The sequence below is a fragment of the Gracilinanus agilis genome, chromosome 3 (assembly GCF_016433145.1).
Source record: "Gracilinanus agilis isolate LMUSP501 chromosome 3, AgileGrace, whole genome shotgun sequence".
Lineage (NCBI taxonomy): Eukaryota > Metazoa > Chordata > Mammalia > Didelphimorphia > Didelphidae > Gracilinanus > Gracilinanus agilis.
The window spans coordinates 141,945,872-141,973,042 of NC_058132.1; the positions used below are offsets into that span (position 1 = coordinate 141,945,872).

A 27,171-nucleotide genomic window follows, 5' to 3' on the forward strand; every position below is an offset into this window, starting at 1 on the left:
AAAAAGAATAATGTGCCTCCACAAACCACTGAGGCTATTTTGGGCCTTCTTCACCCCTCCCTCTATAATCTTCTTATGGAAGATCTCATCTGCTTTTATAGCTTTGATATAAACTTTAAGCAGGTGATTTCCAATTATATCTCTATATTAATCTCTTTCTATTGCCTTATTTTGGTTTTTCTCAGTCTAATAAACAGGTAGCTACTCACTTTTGCCCAATGTCTCTGGAAAGTATAAAAATTTAGGATCCTCTCTAATTATTTATGCTCCTTGTATTCCCAAGATCATCACTTTCTCTACAATGTGTTCTTCTAAAGGTCACCCTTTGGGGGAGGGGATGGTATAATCGAAAGAACCCCGGAGTTATGGTTGGACGGGTTCATTTCTATTCACCTGTACCGCTATCTGTAAGATTTTGACAAGTTACTTATTTTCCCTGTGCCTCTGTTTCCTCACCTGCAATATTTTAAAATAAAATTTCCCCAATTGCATGTAAAAACAATTTTTAACATTTTTTTAAATTTTGAGTTTCTCTCTCGCTCTTCTCCCTCCTCCCTGAAACAGTAAGCTATTTGATAAAGATTTATACATGAGCAGCCATGTAAAACATATTTCCATATTGGTTATTTTTCTTGAGAGTCCTTTCTAATTCTAAATTTCTGACTCATGATTGATTATTCTTCATTCATAGTAGAGAAAGTAGAAACTTCAGTTAAGGTAGAAAAGCTAGTAAATACAAGAGTGGGAAAAATCACTCAAATAGAAAGCCTCTGGGAAAGAGGTAATAACAAATTAAAATAAATGAATTTAAACAAAAATTAATTTATATTACGAAGCTGGAAAAATATTAGTAATTAGAAGAAAGATGATTCAATCATACTGAAATTGATTTCAATAATATGAATTGCCTATACTATCAAGAAAGCAAATTAAACCTCAGTTGTCAAATAATCAAATTTAATGTCTAGATACCTTTGGGATGGGGCTTGAAGGGCTTGTGATTTCATTGGCATAGAAAATCTCTAGGCAAGCAAAATCTCTATCAATGAGAGTTCCCACCTACTCTGCGATTTATAGTCTCAGAGAGGTGCTTAAAACCCTGAATGGTTATGAGACTTGCCCAGACTCAAACAATTAGAATATATCAGAGAGACAGGACTTGACCACAGTTCCTCCTGGCTTCAAGGCCAACTCTAAGCATAATGTAAAACTGTCTCTCTAAATACTAAGGTATATAATTAATAATAATTAGTAATCATTTGGAAACTTCAATGAGATCACAAGCCAATATACGTATTCCTCCTGCATCAGAAAAGTTCATAGATTAGAGTTCTTAGATCATTTTCTCATCCCACGAAATTCTTGATTTTGTAACCCTAGTCCCAAAGTCCATTGTTATGAGATTCTCTCTCCTTATTGGTGAAGATCCATGTTCTGTGCTTTCAGCTTTCAGGAGGAGTAAGGTTAGAAGAAAGAAGAACGCTTCAGTTTCTCTCCAAATCTTTGGACATGTTTTGAGTTTCTTTTAATGGCTTCAGGTATTTCTGGCTTTTGGTTTCCAAGTTCAAGAGAGGAGGCAGAAGATGCTAACTCCAACTTCAGATTATGAAGATAACTCCAGAGAAGCTGGCAGTTTCTATCATGTTGCCAGGGCAGCTAGGTAGCAAATAGATAAAGTGTCAGGCCAAGAAGACATATCTTCCTGAATTCAAATCTGACCTCAGACATTTATTAGCTGTGTGACACTGGGCAAATCACTTAATTCTATTTGCCTCAGTTTCTCATCTGTAAAATGAGCTGGAGAAGGAAATGGCAAACTACTGTAGTATCTTTACCAAGAAAAATTGAATGACTAAATGACAAACTACCATAACAATGTCCTTATCACATTTGTTATGCAAAGAAATCAGTGAATTCCCTCTTGGGTAAGATCTAGGATACTCTCAGGGTAGAGAGTTACCTCATTCCCAGTGGGAGAGCTCCTTTACTCTGTGTGATCTGGGGAACAGTCCTGTCCTCAGCATATCACCCAATATCCAATAGAGCTTCCCCTCTTTTCTTTAATCCCAAATTTTTACAAAACAAAACAAACATTTCAATATATAAAGAAAAAGATGAAATGAAATCACGAATCTCCTATATGTTTAGTTTACTTTTCTTCATATCTACAAAATAAATCCCATCTACTAATGTGCCAGCACCTTCCCATCCTCCCTGCGTCACAAAAGATATCATCAAGGTGGTCAATATGTTAATATAAGTTAAGTCTTTTATATTTCACCTTTCTATTCAATTTCTGGAGGTAACATTCACAGTTTATTCTAGCATTAATTCTGTGGCTGTGTATAATGTTCTCCTGGTTCTACTCATTTCACTGTTCATTATACTGTATAGTTTGTTCCAAGTTTGTTTTTTAAAATTAGTCTGTTCATCATTTTTTATGGCATAGTAGTATTCACAATTATATGCCACAATTTGTTTAGCTATTCCACAATTGATGGTCATCCCCTCAGTTTCCAATTCTTTGTCATCACAAAGAGAGCTGTTATAAATATTTTTGAACCTTTGAGTCCTTTTCCTCTTTCCCCAATCTCCTTTGGAAACAGATCCAGCAATGATATTGGTGGGTTGAAGAATATACACAGTTTTATAACTCTCTGGGTGTAATTCCAACTTGCTCTCCAAAATGGTTGGATCAGTTCACAGTTCCACCAACAGTGCATCAGTGTCCCCATTTTCCCCCATCTCCTACATTTGAAACTCAGCTCTTTTGTCATTTTAGCCACTCTGATGGGTGTGAGGTGATATCTCAGAATTGTTTTGATTTGCATTTCTCTAATCAGTAATGATTTAGAGCATTTTTTCATATACCTATATATGGCTTGGGTTTCTTCATCTGAAAATTGTCTCTTCAGATCTGTTGCTCATTTATCAATTGGGAAATGGTTCTTAGTCATAAATTTGACAAAGTTTTCTATATAATTTAGATACAAAACCTTATCTAAGAGGGCATCTATAAAAATGTTTCCCTAATTTTCAGCTTTCCTTCTAATATTGACAGCATTTATTTGTATTAAAACTTTTCAATTTAATGTACTCAAAATTATCCATTTTACATTTCACAATGCTCACCATCTCTTGTTGACTCATAAATCCCTCTCCTATTCATAAATCAGATAGGTAGTATGTTCCCTGTTCTAACTTACTTGTAGTAGCTCTTTTAGGTCTAGATCATATATACATTTTGATCTTATCTTAATGATTGGTATAAGATATTGGTCTATACCTAGTTTCTGCCAAACTAGTTTCCTTTCATCCAGGCAATTTTTACAAAATAGTGACTTCTTACCCCCAAAACCTGTATGATTTTGTCAAGTACAAGATTATCATCATCTTTTGCACCTATCTATCTGTTCTGTTTCATTTATCTACCTTTCTATTCCTTAGCCATTACTAGATAGTTTTGATAATTATACTGCTTTATAATACAATTTAAAATCTGGTACTACTAGACCTTCCTTTATGGTTTTTTCCCTAATAATTCCTTTGATATTCTTGATCTTTTATTCTTCCAAATGAATTTTGATTATATTTATTTCTAACTTGATAAAATAATCTTTTGGTAATTTTATTGGGATGTCATTAAATAGGTAGATTAGCTTAGGAGGGTTGTTATTTTAATTATATTGGCTCTGCTTATTCATGAACAATTAATATTTCTCCAATCATTTAAAACTAACTTTATTTGTGTATTCCTCTCTTTTTCTTCATACCTCGTAAGTACCAAGACAGTACAATGGTTCATCTATCAGCCTCACTATCTTTTCTGATCTGATCTCGATGGTTCTCTCAACATATGACAAAAAATGTTAAATATTTTCTTCTATAGAAACTCATGAAGTTTTGTCCAAAGCAAAGATTAGAAACACTGAACTAAGAGGATCCAGAAAAAGAAATAACTTTTTTAACATGACATTTGACCCTTCAGGTATCAATCAATAGTAAAAGTATTTACAAGAGCATCTAAACAACCAGGTACATAACACTTACCATCTAAAATTTCAATAAAACTATATTGATTCTTTAAGTCTTATTTATTTAGCATATTAGAAATTAGGAGAAAAATCAAACAGTAATTTATTCTTAAGTTTAACAAAAATTAAATTCAGAGTATGAGAATATAGGCTTCACATACTATTAAGAAGAAATACAACAAAATCCAAAAAACTCCTTTAAATGATCGTCTGCATGCTTTCCCTTTCAATAATGAGCAACTAGTTTAGACATTATCATGAATCACAGAATAAAAAGTCTACAAAACTAAACCCAATACCTTTAAAAAGACTATATATGATGGTTGAGCCTAAAAGAGAAAACAGAGCAAATGCATGGGCAATTTTACACAAAATAAATACACTGAAAGTAGGACCTAATTTATTTTAGTTCTTTCAGATGATTCTGAAGAGGAACTGAACATTTTGGATAAATAAAAAGCTGGATCTATTTATAAGCAAAGTTATTCTGCACACAATCATTAAATCTAAAAAGATTTTTTAAAAACAGACCATGAAATCCATCATTTGGGGCATAGTTATATGACTGAAAATGAGGGAAAAAGTTTTATGCCAAAATTCTTGAACCAGTTACATTATTGAATGCTGTTTTGTTAGTGCATGATCTCTTGCCTTCTTTTGTTTGCCCTTTATTTATGTGTATAGGAATACGTGATCTACTCCTTATCTGATTCATATTGTATACACTGAGAACCTTCTAATTTGATATAATTAAAATGGTCCCCTGGGAGTCAGTCTTAATGATCCAAGAAGTATGAGAACAAGGTACCCAAAGGCTCTGATTGGAAGCAGACTCCCAAAAGACTGAATCCCAGCCCAAACTACATGCCTGGGTACAAAGTAGTGGCATAATACCCCAAATCCCCATGGGTCCAATAGCGGTTCCTTGAGGCTATATTAAAAGCATACAAGTGTCCTGATTTTAACAAAAGGGAAAGAATGGAGTCTTCTAATGGGCTGAGAAATTTAGCTTCAGTTTCTGGAAATTTTTTTAGAACAAATTGGTCACTAAAGCTTGTCTTCTCAACACTTAGTTGGGCTACAAGATCTCAAAGGTTCTTTCCTACACTAAAATGATGTGCAAAGTCTTTCCTCTTTCTTATGTAGATAGTTTATTTGCTAAAAAGGGCAGGAAAAAGCATGAGTATGAGAAACAGAGAAACACTGATAATTCTGAAGACCTTAGAGAAAGCAAAAACCTTCAGATAAAAGAAGTAGACATGTACTCTTTGAAGCACAAATACCAGTTTATGACTGAATGCATTATTTCCTCAGAAACTAATTTACATAGTACATTTATATAGGTTTTTCGTACTTAGTATTTTATTACTAGGAAATTCTGAATCAAGGAACAATAAGAACACTATCATACATGGTTATGTATATCATATGTGACTTCTAGACTTTTTTTTTTTGTTTTTCAGCCCAAGTTAGAGATGGGTCATATCGCATAAGGAGGCCAATTTAAGGCATTAGAAGTCACATCAGAAGATTAAGAAGCCAGTTTGAGAAGATAAAGAAAAATCAACAACAAAAAAATTTTTTCAGAAGGCAAGATACAGAAGTTAATATATCTGAAAAGGTGCACACAGCTAGCCAGGCAAGTTCTAAAGCTGATGAAGGGAGTTGATTTGATTAAAGGAAAGTTGTGATGCTGAAAGCTGATTAGGGAAAGAAGTATCCTATGCTGTTTTCAGTGTAGTCTGAAAAAGGATACCACAATCCAGGGATTATTAACCTAGAAGGACTTTATAAAATATCTTTATAACTGTATTTCAATATAATTGATTTCCTTCACAATCTTTTATATTTTGTTTTATATGTTTCAAAACATTATTCTGAGAAGGGGTTAAGAGACTTCACTAGATTTCCAAAGTGGTACATGATGCATAAAAAAAGATTAAGGACTCCTACTCAAGAACCATCTAGAGCTCAAGAAAAGAGTTACCTCTCAAAGACTATAAAGAATCTACTTATATGGCTTTAAAGGTCTCAGGACTAAAAGGAACTGCGTTTCACTAAAAGAATTGTCAAGCTGCCTCACTTCTTAGCCAAGGTATCAAGGCTGAGAAGTTCTGAAGAAGACTACTTTACCTAACAAAAGCTTACCACTATCTCAATCATCCAAGGTTTGCAAAGTAGTGACTCTTTTATTTTTTTTCTAAAAGGAATGGAGAGGCTCACATGAACAGCAAATGACATGTGGTGTAAATCAATCTTTAGAAATCACAGACCTTCAGTACAGAAGATTGAGAAACCTAAGGTCCATGGGGTTCTTAATTCCTATGCTTCACTGTTAGGTTTCTCCAAATCTGTGCCTATTGGCAATCCTTCCCCCGATGTATGCATTGGTGGGATAATATGACCCAGATTTATGAGCAGATAATTATGTTTTGATTATTCTTGCTTTTGCATTCTGGTTGGTAAATGTTTCACAATTGAGAGTTCATGATATCATTGTGACTGATTTGTATAAATGAAAAGCATACTAGTTGGAGCTCAAAAGCTACAATCATTACTACAAATGTATATTTAAATAAGCAAGGAAAACTCAACTAAGAGCATAGTTCATTTAGAACAAGTAGCATCTGACTAGTCTTTCTATTTTTTTTAAACCCTTACTTTCTGTCTTGGAATCAATACTGTGTGTTGTTTCCAAGTCAAAGATCAATAAGGGGTTAACTGACTTGCCTAGGGTCACAGAGATAGGAAGTTTCTGAAGTCACATTTGAACCCAGAACCTCCTATTTCTAGATCTGTCTCTCAACCACTGAACCATCTAGCTGCCCCCCTCCACTCCCTAATTCCCCACCCCTGCCTAGCCTTTCATGAGTCTAGGAAATGAAATACACATGGTATATCTAAATTTTTAGCAAAGCATTATCTGCTCCCCTTGCGGACCTTATGTGGGCTATATGATAGTACAGTTAGGTGAAACATGACTAGTCCTAAAGAGTAATCATTAGTGGATCAACGTTAAACTGGTACCTAGTGAAGTATTCAAAGATCTATCTTTGGACCTGCGTTGAACATTTTAACACTAACACAGATGAAGGTATACATAGAACATTTGTCAAAAGTGCAGATGACATAAAGCTAAGAGGAATAGCTATCATTTTGAATACAAAGTCAAGATATCAATAGATCTCAACAGTTTATAACAATGAGCCAAATCTCGCCCTATTACATTTTTAAGTTTATACTTGGATTCAAAACAAGCAATGCCAAAGAACAAGATTGAAAAGATCTGGCTAAGTAACAGTTCAAGTCAAATAGTGGGTTTTTGTCCCAAAAGCTAGGTTCTCTGGGTTTATTGAAGACTATCTTGCTGAGGTCGCTTAACCCTAGTCTATTCCACTGATCCTCCCTTCTGTCTCTTCACCAGTACCATATTGTTTTGATGACTACTGCTTTATAGTACAGTTTAAGATCTGGTACTGCTAGGCCACCTTCCTTCATGTTTTTTTTTCATTATTTCCCTTGATATTCTTGGCCTTTTGTTCTTCCAAATGAACTTTGTTATAGTTTTTCCTAATTCAGTAAAAAAGTTCTTTGGTAGTTTTACAGGTCTAGCACTAAGTAGGTAAATTAATTTGGGTAGAATGGTCATTTTTATTATGTTAGCTCATCCTACATGAGCACTCAATATCTTCCCAATTCTTTAGATCTAGTTTTAATTGCATGGAAAGGGTTTTGTAGTTGTGTTCATATAATTCCTGTGTTTGTCTTGGCAAATAGATTCCTAAGTATTTTATATTGTCTAGGGTGATTTTAAATGGAATTTTTCTTTCTAACTCTTGATACTGCGATGTGTTGGAAATATATAGAAATGCTGGGGATTTATGTGTGTTTATTTTGTATCCTGCAACTTTGCTAAAGTTGTTGATTATTTCCATTATTTGACCAAAACTGCTAGGAAAATTGGAAAACAATATGGGCGATATTGGGCCTAGATCAACATCTCACATCCTATACCAAGATAAACTCAGAATGAGTAAATGACTTGAATATAAAGAAGGAAACTATAGGTAAACTGGGTGAGCACAGAATAGTATACTTATCAGATCTATGGGAAGGGAAAGGTTTTAAAACCAAGCAAGACTTAGAAAAAAAATCACAAAATGTAGGGGCAGCTGGGTAGCTCAGTGGATTGAGAATCAGGCCTAGAGATGGGAGGTCCTAAGTTCAAATCTGGCCTCAGACACTTCCCAGCTGTGTGACCCTGGGCAAGTCACTTGACCCCCATTGCCCACCCTTACCACTCTTCCACCTAGGAGCCAATACACAAAAGTTAAGGGTTTAAAAAAAATCACTAAATGTAAAATAATTTGACTACATTAAACTAAAAAGGTTTTGTACAGACAAAACCAATGCCAAAATTAGAAGGGAAGCAACAAATTGGGAAAAAAATCTTTTTAACAAAAGACTCAGACAAAGATCTAATCACTCAAATATACAAGGAGCTAAATCAGTTGTACAAAAAAAATCAAGCCATCCCCCAATCAATAAATGGGTAAGGGACATGAAAAGGCAATTTTCAGATAAAGAAATCAAAACTACTAATAATCACAAGAGAAAGTGTTCTAAATCTCTAATAATTAGAGAAATGTAAATCAAAACAACTCTGAGGTACCACCTTATACCTAGCAGATTGGCTAAAATGGCAACAGGGGAAAGTAATGAATGTTGGAGGGGATATGGCAAAATTGGGACATTAATGCATTGCTGGTGGAATTGTGAACAGATCCAACCATTCTGGATGGCAATTTGGAACTATGCTCAAAGGGCTTTAAAAGACTATATGCCTTTTGATCCAGCCATAGCATTGCTTGGATTATACCCCAAAGAAATAATAAGGAAAAAAACTTGTACAAAAATATTTAGAGCTGCGCTCTTTGTAATGGCAAAAAAATTGGAAAATGAGAGAATGTCCTTTGATCAGGGAATGGCTGAACAAATTGTGGTATCTGTTGGTGATGGAATACTATTGTGCTCAAAGGAATGAATAAAGAACTGGAAGAATTCTATGTGAACTGGAATGACCTCCAGAAATTGATGCAGAGTGAAAGGAGCAGAACCAGGAGAACATTGTACACAGAGACTGATGCACTGTGGTACAATCGAACATAACAGACTTCTCTACTAGAGCAACCCAAGGATCCAGAGCACGGCTGAGGGACTTATGAGAAAGAAAACTAGCCACATTCAGAGGAAGAACTGTGGGAGGAGAAACACAGAAGAAAAACAACTGCTTGGACACATGGGCTGATGGGGATATTATTGGGGATGTAGACACTAAACGATAACTCTAGCCCAACTATCAATAATATGGAATTAGGTCTTGATCAATACATGTAAAACCCAGTGGAGCTGTGCGTCAGCGAGCGGGGTTAGGTGGGTTTGGGGGAGAGGAAAAGACCATGAAATATGTAGCTATGGGAAAATATTCAACATTAAAATAATAAAAATTTAAATTTAAAAATTTAAAAAGCAGCTCAAATAAGAAAAAGTAGATTATTTGGGGGACTATAAGTCAGTAATTTGACAAAGTTACCCACTCCCCCAAGCTAACATTATCTTGGGCTATATTCATAGAAGTAGAGGGTTCAGGATGAGAGGTTATGCTATACTCTGCCCTACTCACACTACATCTAGATAATTATGCTCCAGCCTAGACACATTCCAAGAATAATATTTTAAAAGTGGAACAAGTCTAAAAGAGGAAAATGAAGAGGCAAAGGGAGGATATTGGAGACTTACACCAAAGGAGAACTGACTAAAGAAATTAAAGATAAAAGAGAAAACTTGGGGATAAGAGAAAAGCTGTTTTTACTATTAGAAAGGTTGTCTTGAAGAAAGAATGTTCTGCTATCAGGAAGACAGATTGCCACAGAGGGCAGAGCTAGAAGCAATAGGTGGAAATAGTAAAAAATGGTTAAATGTTAGGAAGAGCCTTTTAATCATTGGAGCTGTCCAAAAGTAAAATGAACATCCTTCCTACGTAAAAGGTTTTCTACTAGTAGAAATCTTCACACACTGGAAATTTTATAGAGCAGATTCTTGGTGAGGCTCAAGTACAGAGGAACAAAGGTTTAACACTAAAATCTATCTAGCCCAAGAAGTTCTCTCCAGATAAAGAAGTCAAGGTCCTCGAGATTTACCTAAGGTCATACATGTAATATATTGTAAAGTTGGTATTTAGTCTCAGGTCCCCTGGCTCCAAATCATTCTCTCTACTGCAGCATGTAGCCAACCAATGGATTCAGGCTTTACCAGTGTATTCATTCCATACTTTGCCTTAAAACTATCTATATTTTCAAAGATTTGCTCTACTTGTTTGGTCCATTTCAACTGATAATTTGGACCCATCTGCCCCAGTCCCTCATAAACTTTATCAGCATTTCTCTTTACCAATGTAGGGTACCATATTATGACTGCAGTGGCAATAAGGTACATAAGGAAAAGTACATAAGAAAGATACAAGGTATATTAGAAAAGAATTTTTCCTCACCACTTTCCGTCTGCAGCTTGACTTGGTTTAAATTCCAAGGAACATAATGCCCCTACACTAGGTATCCTCTTCAGTAGATGCTTCAGTAGAAGCTTCCCTTTGTGTGTTGTCTTCCCCCATCAGATTATAAGCTCTTTTAGCACAGGAATTATCTTTCTTTTTCTTATTTGTACATAGTGCTAAGTATACAGCAGGCAGTAAGAAATGTTTATTGTGTTGTACCTTTCTGAGACAACTTTTAAGAATTTGTTGTTGTTGTTCAGTTGTGCCCAATTCTTCATGACCCTATTTGGGGTTTTTTTGGCAAAGATACTGGAATAGTTTGCCATTTCCTTCTCCAGCTCATTTTACAGATGAGGAAACTGAAGCAAACAGGGTTAAATGAATTCCCCTTGGTCATACAGCTAGTAAGTAGCTGAGGTCGGAGTTGAACTCAGACCTTCCTTCACTCCAGACCTGGCATAATATCAACTGCGATGCCTACCTGGATAGATTACGACAAAAAAACAAACCACAAATCTAACAAGATGACATCTTGCGCTTCAAGAGTCAACTACATGTACACAGAACAATCCAAAATATCAAAAGTACTAGAGATAATATCTATATCTTCAACTTTATTCCCTTCGAGAGGGGTAGCCAACATGGAGCTTAACCAGGAAGTTTTTGGTTACTCTAACTTTGGCCTTAATGTACACTTTCTAAACAAACATTAATTGAGATGTATTTTAATAATATGGTGACTAGAGCCATACCAATGAGCAAAAGGTTCTTTCTTGTTTAGGTCCATAGCTGGAGTTATAATGCATTTACACAAAGCTTAAAACACTGCACCACTCTTTTAAAGCCCATCTTTGTGGGAAGTAAAGCCCTCAAAATCAGCATTTTCATCAGCTACTTGATTGAAAACATTCCTCAATGACAGCTGCTCACTTGGAAGGCCAAAAGAAACAGAACACAATGGTGTCAGAGCAAAACATCAAGTGTTTACTTCAAAAGGAGTAAATGCCAATAAGTCATTAGAACAGTATTTCCTTTTGTGCATTTAAATTTTTTTTGAGATGTGTGAAGGAATGAATGTGCTCTTTATTTTTTAGCTTTGATACATTGTTATGAAAAAAATCCAATCTTATTTTTTAAATGAATATAATATCCTCTACTCACCTGGGTTCTAATGGGGCTGGGGACAGGATGGGGAATATCTTAGAATTGCTTTTGGCCTAATGAGAAGAGGTTCTTCACTTCAGTTTTTGGAGTACTATTTTAGTATTTTCTATATTTGCCTGGGATAAGTTTTCCCATAAATGCTTAATGGTATAATTTTTTCATGCAAATTTGTATAACAATCTAACTTTTATGGTTAATTAGCAGGTATCCCAAAGAGCCATAAATATAATCATTACCTAAAATTAACTAATGTTTGAATACTCCCTAACCATTTTCTCTCTCTCATGTTTATTTTTAAAACAAAAAAGGAGGGAAAGGCTGTTGAAAAGGAAAAGAAAACATTAACAGAACAGGAATGCAAAATTTAATCTAGTTTTTTTCCTTATTTATCATTATTATTACAAAATAACACATTTGTGTAATGTTTTAAGGTTTATCAGGCATTCTTCCTCACAAGAAACTTTGTGAGGTAGAAGTTCAAGGAATAGTATTCACATTTTCCAGGTATGGAAAACTGAGATTCAAAAAGAGGCAAAACTAAGATTAAAATTGTAGTCTCCTGACTACAGAAGAGCAAAAAAGAGCAAAGGCTGTTTCCACTCCATCAAGCTATCAGTATTTCTTCAGGGAATTAACAAGGCAGTCAATTTCACAGTCTGCATTTTCAGGCTTTTCTGGTATATCAAACAGTTATCCAAAAATAATTATCATTATTTAATACCCTTGAAGTTAAGTACCCAAAAATGGGGAGTGTTAGTGGTCAAAGAAAGTTGAAATAATGATGAGATTCAACCAAGTAGGGCCCATCCCACAAGAATGGCAATCCCACACCACCCTTCCAATTCTCATGAGGAGAAGCTTTATATTACAGTTCAGACACAAGAAAAGGGTAGACATCCATTAGTGAGAAATAACAATGTACAACACTTTACAGTTATACAGGCAACACTTCCAATCATAAAGCTCATTTATAATATATAATCACCAATTATATTTTACATACTTTTTTGCTAGATACCTACTTGTTCTCAAACTCATGTTAAGATAGGAGGGAAATACAAAGTTTAACCTTCATGGAATTTATAATCTAAGTAGGACAGTACACAAATACAGATAATCACAAAATGCATCAAAATTTAAGTGCCTTAGAGAGTCTTGGGAGTCTTGGAGGGAGGGTACTATAAACAAAGGAAACAGTTTGTGAGCAATAAGTGTATCAGAGAGAGAGAGAGAAAGAAGACCATGCATAGGGTACAAACATGAGATTAAGGCTAAAAAGGGGGACTGTGACTAGACTGAAGAAAGCCTCAAACTCCAGGCAAAGAAATCTAAACTTTGCAAAAAAGGAACTTTTTTTTTAACCCTCATCTTCTGTCTTAAAAGTGATACAAATATCAACTGATAATAATAGATCACAAATAAAAATTGATCATAAATAATCAATTGATAATAAAATTGATACAAGTGGTAAGAGCTAGGTTACTGGGTTTAAGTGACTTCCCCAGAGTCACATCTCTAGGAAGTGTTTGAAATCAGGTTTGAACCCAGAAACTCCCAACCCCAGGTCTGGTGCTCTCTCCTCTATGCTATAGCTGGCCCAAATGGAGAGTCATTTTTCAGTTATGTCCAACTCTTCATGACCCCATTTTAGGGTTTTCCTGGCAGAGACACTAGAGTGGTTTGCCATTTCCTTCTCCAGCTAATTTTACAGATGAAGAAACTGAGGCAAATAGGATTAAGTGACTTGCCCAGAGTCACACAGTTGGTAATTGTTAGAAGTCAGATTTGAATACAGGGAAATGAGTCTTCCTGACACTAGCCTCAGTACTCTATCTCCTGCACCACGTAGTTGGGGGTTTTACTGAAGATTTCTGAGCAGAAATGATATGATAAGATCCTTGTGGAAGAAAGATTATTTCAGATACAAGAAGAAAGGTGAAATGGAGAGAGTTTTTATGAAGTCAAATTTATTTACACAGGCAAGTGTTAAGAAGGTCAGTATTAGGATATGACATGTGAAAACAAAGAAGAGAAATATGTGATGTGGATCTGGTTACCAACAGAAATAAGAAGATTTAAACTGCACAAGGTAGCTATATAGCACATGGATAGAGCTTCAGGACTAAAGTCACAGATCTGAATTCAAATCTGGCCTCAGATACTTACCTGTGTGACTGTAGACAAGTCACAACCCTTTTTGCCTCAGTTTCCTCATCTGTAAAATGAGCCGGAGGAGATAGACAGCAAATCATTCTAGTATCTTTGCCTAGAAAACCCCAAATGGGGTCAGGAAGAGTTAGACATGGCTGAAATGACTAAACAACAACATAAAAAGGAAGAATTAAATTGCTAAGACAGAGAATACCTTTTGGGGGGGTGGGGGTGGGAAGAAAAGTCAACCAATGATACATCCCTAAGGAACAACCAACTAGAAAAGTCAGGAAGTGGGCAAAGAGCCAGCAAAGGAGAAGTTATCAAATTACAGAAAGGAAGAAGGAAAGAAGCTTTGGGAATAGATAGTATTCAGGAGACAATGTCAATACTGTCAAAAGTAAAAGAAAGATCAAGGAGGACAAAACAGAGGCAGGAAGAGGGGGGAGCCATTAGATCTGGAATTTAAAAGATGATCCATGATCTTTGAGTAAACAGTTTCAGTAAAGAAGTAAGGGTAGAAGCCAGATAAAGAAGAAATAGAGACATACATAACCAAGGTCACAAAGTCACCCACACAGATAACACATCAGCTTTATTTTATTACTTGCCTATTATCTTACGAAAAGAAACTTGGCAATAACAATAGACAATCTCCTACAGGAATTGCTTATAATATATAAATTGCTTCTAAGCTTGTTATGTATAAATTGCTTTGAAGCTTGAGCCCACTCTCACCAGGAACCAAAGTAGTAGTATATAGAGAAGAGTATTTGGGAGAAACATTTGTATTTCTGCTCTTGCTATAACTTCACAGTAAATGATCCTTTGTAAAAATTAATTGAGGCTAGGGAGTTAAAGGAAACTGAAGTGCTAATCATTGGTGATTACCAGTGGGGGAAATATACTAAAATGGGAACTCAAGTGGATGGAATTGAAAAAGGCTCCGCAGCACCCCCAGGAGAACCTGACCTGCTAGGATGCATATGGGTTGGGAAAATAAGTCCAGTGTCACTACAATAATTCACAAACACATGGCAGCGTGTTAGATGATTTACAAAACAAAAGCACAAAACGATCCAAATTCCTGTGAAACTTAATTTCTAATAAAGTCATCAATACCAATCAGATTTCAATAAGCACTTGGAGAGATATTAAAGATAAAGTCTTCACTATCAATGGAAAAAATGAGATTGCTATCAATGTTAGTGACCCAGGGCAAGTCATTTAATCTCTCTCAGTCTTTTTTTCCTTACCTATAAAATAAAAATAATAATAGCACCTACATCACAGAGTTGTTATGAGCATCAAATGAGATAATGTATTCAAAGTGTTTTGTAAACCTTAAAGGGCTATAGAAATGTAAGTTACTATAGTTGTTGTTATGAAATGACTGCCAAATGCATCCTGGTTATATCCCTCATACTGTCACATTCATGCTACTGTTTTATCTCCCTGCCCTCTGTCCCCCACTCCAATTCATCCCCCACTTAGCTGCCAAAGTGATTTTCCTAAAGTGCAAGCCTAATCAGGTCACCTCACTACATCAGTTCCCCCAACTTAACAAACTACTGTGGCTCCCTAGTACCACTAGAATCAAATATAAATTTCTTTGTTTGGCATTTAAGTCTTCTTATTCTTTATGCCCCTCCACATACTCTATCATCCAGCTCCTTTGGCTTATTTGCTGTACTTCTTCTCTTGCTGTGCCTTGCTGTCCCCAAATTATCATCAACTTTGCCTTCTGGTTTACCTAACGTCCTTCAAGATTCAATTCAAATCTCGCCTGGGTTCCACTTTCCAGCCTTACATTATTACTCTCTATTTATGGTCTTTTTTCTTTCCCTGATACACTAACTGCTCACAAACTATTTCCTAAATTATTATTTTTTAAAACCATTCTCTTCTGTCTTAGAACCAAGGCAGAAGGGTGGGGGGTAAGTGATTTGCCCAGGGTTAGGCAGCTAGGAAGTGTCTGAGACCAAATTTGAACCCAGGACTTCCTGCCCTTTATCTCCTGTGATTATTGCTGAGTTCCTACTCATTCTTTCAAAGCTCAACTCAGATTCTGCCTCCATTATGTGGCAGCTGGTCTCTTCCCTCCAAATATTACTGCTACTCTATTCTGTATATATTTTACATACTTATATACTTAGGAATCTTCATCTTGTTTTCTGTTAGATTGTAAATGCCTTGAAGGCAGGAAGGAAATAAGTTTTTATTAAGTACTACTATGTATCAGGCACTTTAATAAATATTGTTTCATTTGATCTTCACAACAGTCCTGAGAGGTGGATGTTATTTTTTATCTTCATTTTATGGTTAGGAAAGTAGGGGAGAAAGAGGTTAAAAAGACTGCCCAGGGTCACACCATTAGTAAGTGTCCAAGGTAAAATTTGAACTCAGGTCTTCTTGACTCTAAGCCCAGAATTCTGCTACCTATCAACCTCTGGGCTAGGACTAAAAGGTTCTGTCTTTTGTATCCCAGCACATGGTACAGTGCTTGACACATAGCAAGCAATTAATACATTTATAAATTATATATAATATATAAAATAAATTGATAAACTTATTAAATGTTTGTTTTTTGACCAACAAGACATGATATGATTAAGTACAACACAAAATTGTATAATATGGTCTATGAGAGCTATGAGAATTCTCAATGGATAGAGAGCCAGATCTGGAGACAGAAGGTCCTGTGTTCAAATCTAGCCTCAGCCACTTCCTAGCTATATGACCTTGAGCAAGTCCCTTTTAGGCCTTACCCTTGTTCTTCATTGGAACCAATATTTAGCACCGATTCAAAGATAGAAAGTAAGGGTTTGAAAAGAAGAAGAAAAAAGAGCTATAGGTGATTAAAGAAAGTTAAGTAAAGTAGTAAGGGAAAACTTCATGGAATAGGAGGGACTTTATCTAGGCCTTGGAACAGTTAATATTCTCCCCCAAAAATTTTTTTTTAAATCTAGCAAACTGGGGGCAGCTGGGTAGCTCAGTGGATTGAGAGTCAGGCCTAGAGATGGGAGGTCCTAGGTTCAAATCCGGCCTCAGACACTTCCCAGCTGTGTGACCCTGGGCAAGTCACTTGACCCCCATTGCCTACCCTTACCACTCTTCCACCTAGGAACCAATAAACAGAAGTTAAGGGTTTTAAAAAAAAATCTAGCAAACTGATAAATAAGAGTCACAGATATCTCAATCTATCTTATTCCTGAATTGGTAAGAGTAACTCACCAAAAATATTCATATGTAGCTTGAAAGAGATTTGACTCTAAACCTTAACTCCCTACAGAGCTTTTCCAAAAGTCACCTTGAAATTTCTCAGGTGCAAAAATATAATTTTTCCCCTGAGAACAAAATATAGGGATATAAATGAAAGAACATTCTTTAGGAGTGACACTAGATGATTCAATAGGCCAATAGTCCAAAAACTCAAAGACAATTTTGATCTTGGTTCTGCAACCAACTTCATTATCAAAGAAAAGTCACTTATTCTCTGAATACTGAAACGTTCTCTTAAAAAGCAGAAATAATTATTTAAAGCAATCTTGTACACAAGGCCATTAAAAAGAATGATTAAATGATGCAAAATTGTTTCTTAAAGATTTCTCATTATAATTCTCCAGTGAATTTAGTAGTGTGTTTTTTGTTTATTGAGGGAAGGTATTTTTTTCCAATCAAATAAAGTAGAGCCATGGTAAATGCTAAAAGGAACAATAAGTATTATGGAAAACAATAAATATTATCTAAAACAATGTTTATTTTTAAAGTTACTTATTATTAGTTTTTGAAATGTGCATTTATGCATATGTTATAAGATATACATGAAGTTTATAATACTTCAACAAAAGAGAGAGGTCCTGATTAGCAGTGATATATCTCAGAATAACTCATAGCATTAGCATAAGCAAAATTGTCCAGAAGAAGTCTTTCCTAGTCATAATTCTAGTGACTTCCCTCTATTATTTCCAATTAATCTTGTATGGACAGGCACTTGTTGACTCCCCTATTAAATTGTGAGCTCCTCAAAAGACAGGGACTGTATTTTGATTTTCATGCCAGTGCTTGGCACATAGTAATGCTTACTGACTGAATGATTGAAAAATGTCCATAAAAAGCTAAAAGGAAGGTTTGATTTAAAAAAAAAAAGCTTTAATAAGAAATGAAATGAACAGAACCAAGAGAATTATATACATTTATACAGTTATGTAGCATTATATATAGTAGCGGAAATATTTTTTGAGGAATGACTTTTGCATGTCCACCTCCAGAGAAAAACCGATAAATAGAAACAAGTCATAGTTTTATACATATGTATATCTTTTAGACAAATGATGCCTTCTCTAATGGGGGGAGGAGAAAAAGGGAGGAAAGGTCACTGGGTTTTTAAATGTAAAATAACTAATTGGTTGTTGTTTTTTTTTAATGAAACTGCCATGCTAGGTGGTTCAGTAGATAGAGAACCAGGCCAAAAGTCAAGAAGTCCTATGTTCAAATCTGGCCTCAGGAACTTCCTGGCAATTCATTTAACCTCACTTGCCTATTTGTTACCAGTCTTTTGCCTTGGAACCAATATTCAGTATCAATTCTAATATATATGGTAAGGGTTTGATTTGTTTTTTTTTAATTAAGCTGTCTTGATTCTTTATATACTTTTATGTAGAAGACAGAGAGCTGTGATATAAAGGTATTAATCATGGAGTCATTTTTGATACCTAAAAATGGTCACACAAAGTCTACACATAGAATGAGTGAAGAAACTTAGAGCTATATTTCCTGAGTACTGGATCCCTGGGAAGTCTTTAGTAAATAGATATTCAAATGTAATGAAATGCTACAAATGTCAAAATCATAGAAATACTGAAAGTTCTGTAGACAGAGTTATTAATCATCTTGTTCTGTTGGATACTAGGAAATTAGAATGTTCGCTCCTTGAGAGTGGAGACTCGGGGGAGCGAGAGGTCAGGTAGTGAATTTGCAGTTGACTTTCTTTGTATCCTCAACACTCAGCGTAGTGCCTGGTATGCAGTAACAATAAATTTTTGTTGACTAATTGGATAATTGAAAGGACCCTTCGTCCAACAAAACTGTAGAAAGTCGCACTCTGCTGTTAGATCATCAGGGCTGCAAGAATCCTCTCTATTCAATATTAGGCATAGCAAATGCCTAGTACATTGGTCAGCACCATGCAGTTCCTCAAACACTTGTTAAATGCCTAATACACTTTTCAAAAACCCTCCCATTCAAGGCTCAAGTGGTCTACTCTAGAGCTCAAAGACATCATGTGCCTGCCATGAGTAATTCAATGCTTCACAGAAAACAAATCTGGCACAGTGAGCCTCTGGATGAATAATAAACCCAAATTTATTTGAAAAGAAAAAAGCATTGCCAAGATTTACAGTTCCAGTAGAGCTCTGAAGTCTGCCACCTAAGCACCTTCTTTCATGCTGCACTAATTGATAAAAAAAAAAAAAAAGAAAAACAAAGCAAATGCATACTTTGTTTAAAAATATGTGCTTCATCAACCAACAGACCAAATTAAAGGGTGGTAGTAGCATCCAATTTCATAGAAGGATACAAGGTAAATTAATCAGTGAACAAGTATTTCTTGAGCATCTACTATGTGTCTAGAACAAAGTTTCATTGCCGACAACTGAAGCTGATACATTTGTGCAAGATAGTTTCTCCATCCCAGACAATCAGTCTGAACAGAAGTCAAAATATTCCTTGTGACACAATTCTGCATGATTATTTGTAAAAGCTGCTCTAGGATGAGCTGAAACAGAATATTGGAGGGAAAGGGGCAACAACTTCCAGGAAGCAATACTTTAAACACACAGTAAAGCAGAATTTTTTTTTAAATGCAACAGAGCCAGTAAATAACAGAATCAGGAAAACTTGTGCAGTTCTCAACAATGTTCCTAAAAACTCAAATTCATGAAGCACTGGATAAGCCTCCAAAGTACTTTCCTCCTAACCACCTTAGAAACAACTTACCAAAGCTAATGCTCAAAGTAATAGCTTAATTACCTAACCAGGACATTAACTCAAGTCATCTGACTCCAAGTGGAGTATTTTTTCCACTACACTGTGCTATGACTACAAAAGCTTTGGAGGAAATAGTGAGTCTGACAGGCAAAGGTGTACATGGCACTTGAAGGCCAATAGTAGCTCCAGGCACGATCTAAACACTTCTGTGTAAATGTGTATGTGTGGTGAAAGACAATTACCTTGAAAGAGGCAGCATTTGCTTTGGGATAGGGCAGAAGTCCAGAGAAATAAAGAGAGAAAGGTAGAAAGATCAGAGACATGTGAGAAGGGTGGAGGGAGGGAGACAGACAGACAGACAGAATTCAAGAATGAAAAAAAACTAGGGTGTGACTCTTGATTCTGTCACTGTTTAGTTATGACCTTGAATAAGCTATTTAACTTAATTGAGCCTCTGTTTCTTTATCTGTAAAAAAGGGATGATACCTTATAGAACTATATAGGGAAAGCACTTAACAGTGAGAATCCCTCCTTCCACAGGAACTTTTCCTTATCATTAATTCTAGCCTTCTCTGTTGCTTATCTCCAATTTAACTTGTATAAAGCTAGTTTATACATAGTCATTTGCATGTTGTCTCTCCACTAGACTATGAACTCCTTGAGGGCAGAGACTATTGCCTCTCTTTGTATCCCCAGCATTTGACACATAGGAATCTAGCACATAGCAGATACTTAAAAAAAGTTTATTAACTGAGTTACTATTATGTGACAAAATTAAATATATTTAAGAGCTTACTATATGCACAGTGTTATGCTAAATGATTTGGGAAATAGAACATGAAATATAACATAAGACTGCTTCCCTCAAAGAATGTATAATCTGGTTAAGGTTCTGAGACATATATACAACAATAAGATTTAAAGATCTATTGAAGACAAAGACTGCACAACACAGAGCATGATTAATTGCCAGATGAATCTTTCAGACATTAATTGCCACAGGAGCTCATATAAGGAAAGTAGAGGCTCTGAAAGAGATGAACGAGAACCTAAGAGCAGAACAACAGGTTCTGAGACGGACATGAAGTAAGGTCCTGGGAAAGAAATCCAAGATAGAAATCCTTTAAAAAAAAAAAAAAAAGGAAGAAAGAAAAGACACTAAGAAAAAAAAGGGCTGGAACGTGAGAAAGAAGTCCAAAACCAAGAGCAGTCCCAAGAGAGAAAAACAGGTTATAGAAGAATAAAAGTACAAGCTCTAAAGAAGAAAAGATGCTGAGAGAAGAGACCTGACTATGAATAAGGGAAAACTGCTCTTCTCTTGAAGACATTTTTTCTTTACAGAGAATAAGGCCCCTGAGACCAAATCCTGAGAAAAGGACTAGGTCATGAGACATCAGAGCCAGGCATTAAGAGAATACAACACACTGGGGGAAAGAGAACTGGACCTAAGAGACAAGAACACACTGAGAATAAAATTACCATTCTCCCAGGGAGAGCCTACCCTGGGAAAGAATAGGTTCTGGGACAAAGGTCAAACTCTGAAGGAGAGTCAGCTTTAAGGGATATGAACAGGACCTTGGAGAAGAGAGCACTTCCAGGAGAGGAAAATAAGACCTGGGAAAGAAGAGACTTGGCACTGAATTAAGGGTAGACCAGGAGAGAAGAAAAATAGAATCCCTGGGAGATTAGGTTTTTGAAAATGAAGACAGGCATTGGTAGAAGACAATGATCCTAGGGAAAGCAACAGAGCCCTTGAAGAAGGGAACAAGGCATTTAAAAAAGGGGGAAGGGGGTGCTAATAAGACAATATAAGTATTTTTGAGCCTCATCTACACAGTAATCTATTAAAATGAAGGGCAATGATTATAAGAAGAAAGCTTTTGAATTGTTGCCCTATTTTGTGAGAGTACTTCAAACAAAAATAAAACCCTCTTAGACCTAGAAACTGGGGCAAATCTGAAAAAAAAAAAAAAGGACCACCATAATTAGCATAACACTTCATCTGAAATTCTTTTCATACTCATTATGAAATCATTTAAACCAAGAGGTCCCTATCACTTCTAATAAGGCTTATTTGTCACAGACAGCATCATTTAAAAGCTACAGGGGCACTATAAACATGTAAATACAAAAATGTCACCAACAATGGATTTTGATGTTGACAATGAATTTCTTTTCAAGTTGTGTTTTATATTTTTTATCACTTAAAAATGTCTGCACTGTAAAGCAAATTGTTTAATGCTAAAAATTCACTTCAAGAAAATATGTGGAAGGGTGCTATAACTTTCAAAATGATCAATGGGAAACTCTAAGGAGTTTTTTATATTTCTAGAACATCTCTTTTCTATGGTCTATAAGTACACTAAGTTGGAAATAAACTTTCAACTTACTCTTAATGAGTACATGTAAACACAAAGCTTTAAGCATATAAATGCTACATGACAACTCTCAAGAGCATCATTACTTGTTTAAAAAGAAGGTCTTAAAAGTGGAGGAAAATATCATCATGATGTTGAAGCTATTAAAATCCTGGTTGGGGGGGGAGGGGTTATATTGGGGAGATAGAATGCAGCAAACTGAAAGGTCTATGGGAAAGGCCAGGGACAGCTTTCTTTTGTCTAACCTCTCAAGAAGATAAAAGAATTGGTTTGCAAGAATTACTGCATTGTTATACTGTGAAAGAGGCAAAGATAACTAACTTGTGTGTGTGTGTGTGTGTGTACAGAAACAAAAACTAATATTCAATAACTGCCTTAGAGACATACTGAAAAATAATCTCTATCACACTTAAAAGCTTCATGTTATGAAGAACATAAAATAAAAATTTTAAATGCACATTTTAGTTCATGAAACCACAGCACCTGAAGACAAGTAATTTTAAATGTTCTACCTCATAACAAATATGAATTCTGTATGAGTTAAGCATCAAGGCCCTTTTAAATATATTTTGCTTATCTCTTGACAAACTTCTATACAGATCAAATAAAATGATTCTTTAATTTTCAGTATTAAAAGATGTTAAGGATAAGGCAACTTTAACATAAAGCCTAAATAGAACAACTTCCCCCATTCCATATAGCTAACACAATGAGTTGTTCAAAAAGGAAAAAATCCAAACCTAAACCGATCTACTTGGTGATAATGAATAACTTTGTTCTTGTGACAGCTTTGCAACTAACCCTAGGAGTTTCTGAGCCCAGGGAAAAATCGCCATAGCCGGTCCTATGTACCCGAGACAGGGAGGGAAAGTCCTCCCGGAGGAAAAAGAGATTTTTCCACTCTCGGAAGTCTCAATGCGGTGGCGGAAGAGTCAGGCTCCCCACCCCCACCCCGGGCCCCGCAGAGAAAGTCTACTGGGGATTATCAATCAAGGCAACACAGCTCCCAGGCTAGCCAGACTCTCTTTCGCCCCTTCATCTCAAAGCGTGCAGGCTTCCCCAAAAAGCCTTCCCACCGTGACCGAGAACTGAGCATTGTTACTGAGCCTGAGAGTTCCTTGACGACCCAGACCAGGGCCCTCTCAGAGGCCGGGGATGGGGGTGGGGTGGCGGTGGGGGAGCCACAGAAGAGCTGGCACCCGGGCTAAAGCAGTCAGTAGTCCGCACAAACGGTTAGGCGGGAGCAAAGCACCCGGGCTCATGAACCGAGAAGGGAAGCCAGGACAGAGGGCAGCGACCTGAAGAGGACAAGAACGGGACAAGGGAGCAGGGAGAGGAGGAAGACAGCAGAGGGCTAGGGATGACGAGACACCCCTAAGCCAGACGCCCGGGGCGAAGGAGGAGGCAGGGATTTGCGGAGCAGACACTAAGGGGAGAGAAGCAGAAGGCGGCCAGGCTAGGGGATGAAGATAAACACCTGGAGGGAGGTGTGGAGAGAGCCAAAAAGCAGGACTAGAAGGGAAGGGAAAGTTGGGGGGCATGGGAGCCCTGAAGACGTTCCGTAGGTGGAAGAAAAAGCAGAACATTGGCCAAGTCCCAGAATAGGGAAACTGAGAGAGGAAAAAGCTTATAGGCACCCCGGGCTAAAACAGGTTCAAGTGGAAGAGCCTAACTGCTGGGGATGTGACACGAAGAGAGGAACGAGTTGAGGTGGACGACCCCTTCAGGGACAAGAGATGTAGAGGATGGGATCCCATTGGAAGGGAACAGGAAGAGCCTGACTATAGGAAAGGTGGGCGGAGGATAGGAACGTGTCCAGTGTTAAAGAGCAAGAACTTAAGAGGCAGAAGATGGAGAGAAGCGGGCCCCAGTGGAAGAGAGTAAGAGTGGCTACAGAGGAGGCAGCAAGAGTAGCGAAATGGCCCAGGAGAAGAGTGCGGGAGCCCGGCTGAAGGGAGGATAGGAGACGGATCTTAGACGAGAAAAGTGAATCCAATGGAAAGAGAAGAAATCTGAAGCAAGGAATAGAGAACGGGTCCAGGGGAAGAGAGCAAGAACCTTGGGGACAGGGATAGAGAGGGAGAAGTCGGAGAGGAGGAATAGATCTATAAAGAGGGGAACCTGAGGCCAGGGTTAGAAAGCAGTGGGTACAACCGAAAAGAGAAGAACCTGAGGTCAGGGGTTGAGGGGGAGAAGTCGGAGGGGAGCTTAGGGGGGAGGAATGGATCTAGGAAGAGAAGGAGTCTGGGGGCAGGGGATGGAAAGCAGAGGGTCGGGCAGAACAGAGCAAGAAGCTGTGGACAAGGGTCGAGAGGAAGAAGTTGGAGGTGAGGAGTAGGTCCAAGAAAAGGGAGAAAGGGCCTGGCTGCAGGGTAAAGAGGAAGAAGGTGTTGGGTGTGGGGGTGTTGCTAAGAGGAGAGTAGTGAGTCCCGCGTAAAGAGCCCGAGACAAGGAATGGGAAGAGAGTAGGTCCAGGGGAAGAGAGCGGGAGCTTGGAAGCAGGGGTCGAGGGGGAGGGGAGGCTGGAAGAGAAAAGTGGGCCGAGGAAAAGAGAGCTGGAGCCTTGGAGGCAGGAGATGGAGAGCAGTCGGTCCAGGGTAAGGGAGCAGGAGCCTGACTGCAAAAGGGGAGGTGAGAGAAAAGGACCAGGTCGAGGACAAGAAGAGAGGAACAGGGCTGCAGGCAGGGGTGTGGGCTCCCCTCCAGGTAGGCGGTCAGAGGAGCGGGCAGACCAGGGCCCTGGCCCGTGCAGGGCATACGGAGACTCCCCGGGATGGTCAGGGCAAAGGATACGGCTGCAGCGACTTCGGGCAGCAAGGAGCACCGAGGTCCCCGGGGGGGAGGGGGTGGGTAGACAGACCGTAGGCGCCAAGGCCCGAGCTAGGCTCCCCCGCCAGCCAGCCCGGGCCCTGGAGCATGGCCGACCCAAGCAACCAAAGCCGGCCTCGAGGAGGAGGAGGAAGGAAGAGGAGGAAGGCGCATGGGTTCAAGGGCCCAGCTCCAGCTCCCACTCCAGCCCCTGTCCCCATCCCGGAGAAGCCGCACAGCTCGGGAAGGAAGGGAAAGAGAGAAAGGACTCCAGCCCGCACTCACCGGCCCCACCACGGCTTTTTCATTCCCTTCAATCGTCGCCGCCAAGCCCGCGGTCGCCGGGAGCCCCCCGCATCCACACCGCACGCAGCAGCAACAGCAGCAGCGCCAGCCACCAACACCGCCACCGGCCTGGCCACAGCCACGCCCCCTTCGGTCCCTCCCCGTGAGGAGGGGGCTCTGGCCCGAGGAGGAGGAGGCGGGGAAAGTAGGAGGTGAAGGGGACAGCGACACCCCCTCTGCCAACCAAAGACCACTTGCTGGCCTGCCCCACTCTGATTGGCGATGCCCTTGGCCAATCGCCGACTGTGGAGAAGCACAGAGGGTCGGCTAGAGGGAGCTGCTGCGGGGGTGTAGGTCACAGTACTCTTTCCACCCCCATATGTGGGTATAGCTAAAGCTGTGGCTGCTCTTGGCAGGAGCGAAAGTGAGGGTCAGTTTGGGAGAGGGAGGGAGGGAAAGAGAGAGAGAGAAAGAAAGAAAGAGACAGAGAGAGAGAGAGCGCTCAAGTCTTGGTAAATATGTACCTATTGCAATCACTTAAATGTCTACCTAATCACTTCCACTTATTGGGGGGTGGGGGAGTCCTAAGAATTTATGCCTACCTGTAGGTTGAGAATGAAGGCTTCTAGAGGCAGATTTGGTATTCTGGGTGTCCTTTTGGTTTCATGTTACTTTTAAATCATTTTAAATTCTGCCTACAAAAATCTTTTCAACTTCAACCAATTAAAAATTAACACTTTTCAACTTCTATTTCACATTCACTGCTTCAGATATGGTCAAGCCATACAATATCATTTTAAATCTGAGATAGCTCCTAAATTATCCAACCCAAGTTTTATTACAATCAGATTCACTGAATGTTTGATTATCCCAGTTTCCACAAACAACTAAAAGAGGTCATAAAAGCCCTATAGATCCTGTTTATATATAATTCAAACCTGCCAATCTGTACTTCTTTAAATTCTACATTTTTATTGTTCTTTTTGTGATTATATAAAGCAAGTCACTTAGTTATTGTTTGTCCATTTAAAGAACTGAAAAAAAAAATACTGAGTAAAATGTCTGGAGGTATTGAACTTTAAGCCCTTTTGCAATACTTTAAACCCTTTTGTAAATAGTCATTGAGAAAAGTAAATTATTACTGAAAATTAGCACAAACCTCTGTTTCCTCAGTCATATACTTAGAGATAATCTAGATTGAATGAGTTAAATTATCAAGGCAGCTCAGTATCAGGAACCTACACTATCTTCAGTGTTTTGTTAAATCTGGGCAAGATTTTTCTCCTCTATAAAATTAATTACAATCATTCAATGGAATGCTCTGTCTGCCATTTCCTGTTTTCAATTCAACAAACATTCAATAAATGACACTGTGTTAAGCATTCATTGTACAAAGAAAAAAATAATAGAGGCCTAACCTTCCAGGAATTCACAATACAAATTAAAATATGCTATGTTAGTGTTTTGGAGATGTCAGAGTGGTATAAAAGATTGAACCTTGAAGGAAAAGAATCATGGGGTAGTCTGGTGAGGAAATCCAAAAATCCATTCAAGGCATAGCAAACAGCTTGGAAAAATACAAGGAATTTGGCTTATCTTCATTTTTGTTTTGTTTTGTTTTGAGAGAGGGTTGGAGGCAAGGGAGGAAAAAATATTTTATTTTGGACATGTTGACTTTGAGGTGTCTGAAGGACACCCAAGTATCATTCACACCTACTATATTTCAACTCTAATAAAGAGTCATTACTAGTAGGATAATATTGCTAACCCTCATTTTTCTTACCTTCCTTCACCCTAGGCTAATACTGTC

At 37.8% G+C, this 27,171-nt stretch overlaps 1 protein-coding gene across 1 annotated transcript in view; it reads right to left on the minus strand.

Moving 5' to 3' along the window:
- Window positions 1-25,477, minus strand: part of WASF3 (WASP family member 3) — a 189,337-nt gene extending 163,860 nt beyond the window's left edge. The window contains exon 1 of the mRNA XM_044668288.1: window positions 25,362-25,477. The gene's annotated coding sequence lies outside the window, so the exon portion shown is untranslated. The remainder of the gene's footprint in view (window positions 1-25,361) is intronic.
- Between the last annotated feature and the right edge of the window lie 1,694 nt (window positions 25,478-27,171).